The sequence below is a fragment of the Amia ocellicauda genome, unplaced genomic scaffold, assembly GCF_036373705.1.
Source record: "Amia ocellicauda isolate fAmiCal2 unplaced genomic scaffold, fAmiCal2.hap1 HAP1_SCAFFOLD_86, whole genome shotgun sequence".
NCBI classification, from domain to species: Eukaryota; Metazoa; Chordata; class Actinopteri; order Amiiformes; family Amiidae; genus Amia; species Amia ocellicauda.
Window position 1 is genome coordinate 161,088 of NW_027103012.1, and position 6,000 is coordinate 167,087.

Below are 6,000 nucleotides of genomic sequence, written 5' to 3' on the forward strand. Positions count from 1 at the left end.
TAGTTTCTGCTGTTCTTTATACACCCCTCACTGCCCTCACTCTTCGTGAAGTGTTGTCAGCTCTCCCTGCATCACTGTGCCTTGCTCTCCTTGGCGCCTTGCTCTCCTTGGCGCCTTGCTCTCCTTGGCGCCTTGCTCTCCTTGGCGCCTTGCTCTGTAACCCTGTCCTTCCTCTTTTGCTTTCTGTCCTGTCCTTGTCTCTATCTCTCTCTTTCTGTTCTGTATCCGTTTCTCTTGACCTCCTGGATTACGACCTTTTGCCTGTGACCTCGACCTCGCCTTTGGATTCTCCTTGGTCTCTGTCTGCTCACTGCAGGAGCTCTGCACTTGGGTCCTTTTCTCTAACAGCTTTACGGTCCTCCCACGAGGTAACCGTGACAGTTTCTTGACATTTCCCACATTGTGCAGTATGTTTTGTGTGTGCATTGCTGATTCCTGCTTAATTGATTCAATCAGATGAGACGCAGGCCCCCGAACAACACCTGGCTTTGGAGGATGAAGCAAGTGTCCACTGCATTAAAGCTGCAGAGGCACTGAATGAGGTAAACTCTTGGTCTTCCCTACCAGACTTCACATTGTTTGTTCTGAATTAAATATTAAATATAGACCCTGCTGGACTGTTCTCAGTCTGGTGGAATTGGAGGAATCAAAGTAAAGAGAATAATTTCAGTGGATCAATGAGAAATTCTAATCACTGTAAATGCTTTATCATTTACTCCTAAAGGATTCTGCTTTTTTGGATCATTTTATCAATCCTTGGCACATCTTCATTTTATTAACCTTTTTGTTTTGTGGTGTTTTTGTATCACAAAAAAAGGTTGAGTCTCTGAGGCTCCAGCTGACTGTAGCCTTGGAGGAAGTAGCGCACAGCCAGGCAGCCAGGGCGGACGCTGAGCACCTTCTGCAGCGGGAGAGAGACGAGTGGCTCCGTCTGCAGGAGAAATATGACGGGGAGTTGTCCAGCAAGCTGTATTCCAGCAACAGCTTGTCCCAGCAGCTCGGCAAAGCTGAAGTCAAGGCCAACAGCCTGGAGAAAGGGTGCCACTGGGTCACCCTCCTCCTGTAGACCATGCAGCAAGAGAGAGATGAGGCCCACACATGCCTAAAAGACCTGGAAGCCCGGCTGCAAGCAGGGAGGGAGCAGCTGACCGAGTCCTTGTTTTGGCATGAGACCATGCATGAAAGACTGCCTGCATCAGAGTCCGGAGAGGAAGAGGCAGTGACACACCACCAAATGGAGAGGGCCACTACTGCTCCCTGAAGTTCCCTGTGATGATGCCACTGAAGTCCACAGGGTCTGACAGCAAGGAGCCTGTGACACTTCCGCAACTGCAGCCAGAGGAAGAACATGGAGTCTTACCTGAACTTGAAAGAGTGGCCAGCACCGACAGAGAGACAAGGCTGTAGCCATGGAGTCAACATTGGGGGGGACCAAATTTTCTGTCGGGTCCCCCCCAGAAAAAAAACCTAATTTTTAAAAAAATATTTGAAAATTCACTAATACATGGGATGAACCTTTTTATTTATTTTTTACAATAATGTCTAATAGTGCAATGATGGTCCTGGAGCAACATTAATTATGATGTCATAGGAACAATACCAACACAGCAATATCAGATCAGTCATCAATATTTGCTCCTTTTCTCTCTCACCTCAATGTCACCTGCTCTCCCTGCCCTGTTGGCATCCTCATGCTCTCTATCTCCCTCTCTCTTTACTCTGAACGCACCAGAGTGAACATGAAAGAAATATGATCAGTAAACAAGTGGTGTTTCTTGCCATGATGTTCAGGAATGGATTACTAACCATTTCTGATCTGAATGGCAATGATTACTACTGCATACTTCTATCATCTGACTGGTACTCATTTTCCCACTGCTCTCAACACTTTACTGAGACTTCGTATGGTCTTTCTGACAAATATAACGTAATAAAGACATTGACATTAGTTGAACCCGCCCGTGAGCACCATTGTGGGTCGCTGGTGAATGTGTGGCTAATTAATTTCAGGTAACTTAGCTATGAGAGCTACCGTTAGTGATGGTTGATTGATTAGCAATCGCAAATTGGCTAGTTTTCAGCAAAAATGTTAGTTTCCAATCAATGCAATTACTAAACTTTTTTTAGCAAAATATTATGTATTTCCACGATTACAGTTCCAGCGCACAATGATGTATTGACGTTGACGTTAAAACTATCACAATCGACAGTGATATAGCCTACGTAACACTCGTATTGCATTGTAGGGCTGAGTCCCAAATTGCACACTCGCTCCCTCGTCCCCTTCCCTTGCGGGAGGGCAGCCCACTGTCCATCTTAAGCGCTGTCCCAGGCCCTCAGGGACAGAGTGAAGGAGCCTAATCACACTGTTTGTCCCTTCAGAGCTCCCTTCGGCGGAGAACTGCAGAACTGCAGTACACCGTAATACTAGAACTGCCAGTAAAAATAATGGCAATTTGTTAAGTTTAGTTATGATTATGATTACATTTGCTAATGATTAATTATTCGGACGGTGGTGCATGGTCGTAGCATAGCACATTTTTATTTTATTTATATTTTGTATATCAATATATATATGATGTATGAACCATACATCTGATTTAAAGGGATACTTTTTTCCTTTCATTGGGTTGTTTTTGCCAATTCCACTTTAACTGTTCAAGGTCTCCAAAACAAATGGCCAGTCTTTTGAGTATTTAAAAGGTATTAGCCAGTTTTTGAGAGTCAGCGTTTTGCGAACATTGACTTATAGCAATCATGCTATGCTAACAAAATGAAAAATAATAATTTCTTCAAACTGGATGCACTGAATTAAAAAAGGTTTCCATGGATTCGTATGACTCTCAGTGAGTAAGCAATCACGCTATATATAAATACCAAAGTATCCTTTTAATTATGGATGTTTTTCATTTGGATTAGTTATCATTTGGATTTTTGAAGAAGAGGCTTACAGTTTAGGTGGGACTGAATGAAGGTGTTGGTTTAAATTTCACCAGACAGCGTAAAGTAAAGTTAAAGTTCACAGAGTACCTTTAATTAACCCCTTTCTTTGTTTGTGCTTTCTTAAATTTGTATGCAGTGCATAACACAATAAATTACAGAAAAACAAAACACTTTTGTGCAATTGAAATTATTTCTTTGGGTTGGTTTTGCCGATTCCACTTTAACTGTTTAAGGTCTCCAAAGCAATGCCATTTAAGCAAAACGCCTCATATGGTCCTGAAAAAATCCCATTCTTTCAGAGAAAAGTTAACTCAATGTTTTATACACACAAATAGATAGAATGTACAATATATGTTATCACTTTTTAAAGTATGTTTAAACTGGATTATTTCTGAATTGCAAAACTTGGTATGCATGTTATTTCAACAGTAAGTATATATATTTTCAAAAATGTAGTTGCTATAAGTGAGTGTTGATTATATTTGTGTCTAACAGACGCAAATTAGTAACTTGAATCTTTGAATTTTTTAATGTTTGTAGCTCAATTATTTATACTGTGAGTGAAATGGAGAGACCCAACATTCAAATTAGAATGTATTGACGTTTTATGGCCAGGAATGATATCCAAACTGTCAATAGGGCTACCTTTTCAATGCTTTGGTCATATTACAAATATATAGCCTACCTCTTAACTATTTGGTAAAGTAGGTTATTTGGTTATTTGATTTATTTTGAAATACATGTCAGTATATCATAGGTGGGGGATATGTTTTATGCAGTAAGTGAAGAACTTATTTGATTTATTTGATTATATTAATTACAAAAATATATAGGCCTAGTCATAAGGTGATTACTTATGCATTCAATTATTTTATAAAATATATATATACAGTAAAAAATACTGTTTTGTATTTGTAATTCATTTAGAACAATATGCAAATTATATTTTTCACTTTGACATTATAGACATTTTCTGTGCTGATCAGTGGCAAAAACTCCTGATTAAATCAATTTCATGTTGTAACACATTGAAATGTGGAAAAGTCCAAGGAGGGTGAATATTTTTGAGAGCCACTATATATATATATATATATATATATATATATATATCTTGCTTCCACCCTATGTTCCCATTCGCCCTGCACCTCCCAAGCCTGGTTTCCTGTTCCCTTATAATCCCCTCACTTCCCTTAGTCGGAGCGAAGTTTTGCCAGTAGTCACTGCAACTCTGAGCCTTCTCCTTGGTTCTGCTCCCAGTAGCCTTGTTTACCTGTGCCTGGTATTTTCAGTGTTCCCTTTATCTCCTGCCTGATTTCCCGACCTCGACTCCGTCTCGCCTTTGCCTGTCTGTAAGCCTGATCCCACGACCAACACCTGTGACCACGACCACGTTTACGCCTTTCCTGTATTGCCCTGATCCAGCACCCAACCCGCGCCTGTCCGACCATCCCGCAATCCAGCACTGCACTTGGGTCCCCTGTTTCTGTGCTCCCCGAGGTTTCCATGACAGCAGTGAACTGGCGACAGGGTCATGGGCGGCCAAGGCTCATTGATGCACATGGGAAGCGAAGGCTGGCCCGTGTGGTCCGATCCAACAGACGAGCTAGTGTAGCTCAGATTGCAGAAAAATGTAATGCTGGTTCTGCTAGAAAGGTGTCAGAACACACAGTGCATTGCAGTTTGTTGCGTATGGGGCTGCGTAGCTGCAGACTAGTCAGGGTGCCCATGCTGACCCCTGTCCACTGCTGAAAGCGCCTACAATGGGCACGTGAGCATCAGAACTGGACCATGGAGCAATGGAAGAAGGTGGCCTGGGCTGATGAATCACGAGTTCAAGGTGTTGACTTGGCCTCCAAATTCTCCAGATCTCAATCCAATCGAGCATCTGTGGGATGTGCTGGACAAACAAGTCCGATCCATGGAGTCCCCACCTCGCAACTTACAGGACTTAAAGGATCTGCTGCTAACGTCTTGGTGCCAAATACCACAGCACACCTTCAAAGGTCTAGTGGAGTCCATGCCTCGACGGGTCAGGGCTGTTTTGGTGGCAAAGGGGGACCTACACAATATTAGGCAGTTGGTCATAATGTTATGACTGATTGGTGTGTGTGTGTGTGTGTGTGTGTGTGTGTGTGTGTGTGTCTGTGTATATATATATATATATATACACCCATACACATACAATCAAAAGTAGATTTTCTATAGAAACACACAATTGTTGGTAGTCGCCCTGCACAATGTTGTATATTACTATACAATTATATAATTTTATATACGACATTGTATTTTAGTGCTCGAAAACCTGGTAAGCCTTGAATAAGGACTTCAGACAAATAATAAGAACATAAGAAAGTTTACAAACGAGAGGAGGCCATTCGACCCATCGTGCTCGTTTGTTGTCCATTAATATCTAAGTGATCCAAGGATCCTATCCAGTCTATTTTTAAATGTTCCCAAACTTTCAGCTTATACCAGATCGCTGGGGAGTTTGTTCCAGATTGTGACTACTCTCTGTGTGAAGAAGCGTCTCCTGTTTTCCGTTTTGAATGCCTTGAAGCCCAATTTCCTTTTGTGTCCCCGGGTCCGTGTGTCCCTGCTGATCTGGAAAAGCTCCTCTGGTTTGATGTGGTCGATGCCTTTCATGATTTTGAAGACTTGGATCAAGTCCCCACGTAGTCTCCTCTGTTCCAGGATGAAAAGGTTCAGTTTCCTCAGTCTCTCCGAGTAGGACATTCCCTTCAGACCTGGAATAAGTCTTGTTGCTCTCCTCTGAACTGCCTCTAGAGCAGCAATATCCTTCTTGAAGTGTGGAGCCCAGAACTGTACACGGTATCCAGATGAGCTCTAACTAGTGCATTGTACAGTCTGAACATTACTGCCCTTGTTCTCAATTCTACACTTTTGACAATATACCCTAGCATTCTGTTTGCCTTTTTTATTGCTTCCCTACATTGCTTGGATGGAGAAAGTGAGGAGTCCACATAGACTCCTAGGTCTTTCTCATGCGTTACTTCATCTAGAGCTGTACCTCCTATAGTGTAATTATAGTGGACATTT